General features: G+C 40.2%; 1 non-coding gene across 1 annotated transcript; it reads right to left on the minus strand.

Annotated features, from left to right (window-relative positions):
* Positions 1-1144: 1144 nt before the first annotated feature.
* LOC145415865 (5S ribosomal RNA) lies at positions 1145-1263 on the minus strand. The gene has a single exon (XR_013900169.1). It is a non-coding gene; the product is annotated as a 5S ribosomal RNA (ribosomal RNA).
* Between the last annotated feature and the right edge of the window lie 1088 nt (positions 1264-2351).

The raw sequence follows: 2351 nt of genomic DNA on the forward strand, positions 1-2351 counted from the left end.
CACAAAAGGCAGCCAAATAAACAAAGTAATTTCTGTGTGATCGCCCACTTAGGCTGTGTGGATAAAAAGTCTCTCTCTCTCTCTCTCTCTCTCTCTCTCTCTCTCTCGGGGCTTAGTCAGTGGAGTGTGTCATGAGAGTATTTCGCAAGGCGTTTCATGAATGGGTTGTGTTTTGAATCGGGTAGGAGTGTGTGTGTGTGTGTGTGTGTGTGTGTGTGTGTGTGTGTAAGTGTGTGTGTGTGTGTGTGTGTGTGTTAAGGCAGGAGGGGAGGGGGGGTAGCAAGTTGGGCAACGTTTACAGTAAGGTAAGTTTGAGGTGATGTTGTGACGTAATTTTTCGAAGGCAATCATTTATAACATCCCTCCGTCTCATACTTGGTCTCCTCCTCCTCCTCCTCCTCCTCCTCCACATCACTCACATACTCTTCTAGTCAGTCTCTCATTCTCCATCCTCTCCACATGACCAAACCTTTTTAAAGTATTTATCTTATTACTTTCAATCACATCCACATTAACACCACAACGTTCCTTTTACTTCCTCAAGCATCTGTGTGTCTGTACATGTAACTGAAAAGGGTATTCATTAAAAGGCAGTAAATATGATAAGGTAATTCTGACACTATAGCTGTTCTGATAAATGTAATTTCTAGATATGGGTAATTTTGGAACGGTAACTTTGAAACTTTAATAATTTTGGTAAGGTAACAGTGAAAGGAAATTAATCAGAGGAGCACAATTCTGCTCCTACTGTAATTTCAAGGCTAAGGTATTTTGAGAAGACAATTACATTTTTCTAAAGACAACAGGGAATTTCTGATCACAAGGTAGACTTTTCAAAAGTCCCGCAGATTAATTTTCATAACGTAATTCCTATCTATAAAGTAATTTTAGGGTGTCTGGTGATTAGCAGGTGTATGTAAGTGTCTTTGATGGAGAAGTAAAGATAATTCTCGGAGTAATTTAGAGAATAGTAATACGCTTTTCAGACTGCAAATTATATAAACACGAAACAATTTTAAGGGTAATATAATGTCCAAAGTGAGGTCAGTTCCAGGAAGTAATTTGAAAAGTAGAGTATATCTGATAGGGTAATTTTGACCTTGTAAATTTGATACAGTAATTTGAAAGTAGGGACACGTAGGGATGCCAACAGCATCTGGTGTTCCCAGGCGGTCACCCATCCAAGTACTAACCAGACCCAACGTTGCTTAATTTCGCTGATCGGACGGGAAGCGGTGTACTCAACGTGGCATGGCCGTCAAGTGGGGTTGGTGGAGGATTAGTGCCCCTCCCTGTAAAACAATTAACTCTAAGCCCTTGACCACCCCGTTTGGGATACATGGCGTCTGGCAATGGATGGATGGATGGAATCTGAAGTCAAGTAACAGATGGTAACTTCAAAATGCAAGTACTTTTGACGAGGTGAGTTTGAAAGTAATGTTCGCGACCTAATTTTGAAAGTACTTCGATTCTGATATGGTAATCCTGATCAAAAGGTAATCCCAGGAGTACCGTAGGGTAATTTTCAGGGGGCAATTTTAATCTATAAGGTAATTTTGAGGGTGTCTGGGTGATTTGGAAAGTGTATGTGAGTCAGTGTCTTTGATGGCTTGTAATTACCTTGGGCGAGATTAGTCATTAGTTCCCTCTTTAGCCCTTAATAGACCCGTCCTAACCACCCTGCCTTCTTTACAGCCTTACTCTTTCACTCGGCCTTACTTTCACTCTTTCACTCTCACTCTTACACTCTCTCAGACTCCATGTTTTGATGCCTCTCTTACTCTAACAAACTTGCCCTCTTTCACACTCTCATACTCGCCCTTGTTATTGCTCCCCTTTCACTCTGCCTTACTTTCACTTTTGCACTCTACCTTGCTTTGACTTTCACACCCCGTTTTTACTAACTCACTCTTTTATGTTTCAGCTCATTTCTTTTTTTTACTTAATTTCATGCATAATTCTGCTCTTCAACTCTTCTCACTATATAGTTCCCTTTTTGTATACTTTCAGTTGCTTTCACTCTCATTCTTTCACCCTCACTCTTATTCATTCATTCTAACTCATCTCTCTCTCTCTCTCTCTCTTTAATCCTTATTTTTCCAAGCTAACTCTTGCATCTTTTCACTCCAACATTCTTTCACTCTTACTGTTTAACTCTCACAGTAATTGCTTGGTGCTAAATTGGTCATTAGCTCTCTCTTTAACCTCTAATGATCCTTTCTCACCACCTCACTCATTTTACCACCTCACTCTTTCACTCTCCCTCACTTTCACTCACATTCTTTCATTCTAATTCATTTCTTCACTATATGACTATGCCTTCACTTCACTTTCCTCTCTTACACCATCAC

This window comes from Coenobita brevimanus, chromosome 103, assembly GCF_032717465.1.
Source record: "Coenobita brevimanus isolate Jiangsu-jjx chromosome 103, ASM3271746v2, whole genome shotgun sequence".
Lineage (NCBI taxonomy): Eukaryota > Metazoa > Arthropoda > Malacostraca > Decapoda > Coenobitidae > Coenobita > Coenobita brevimanus.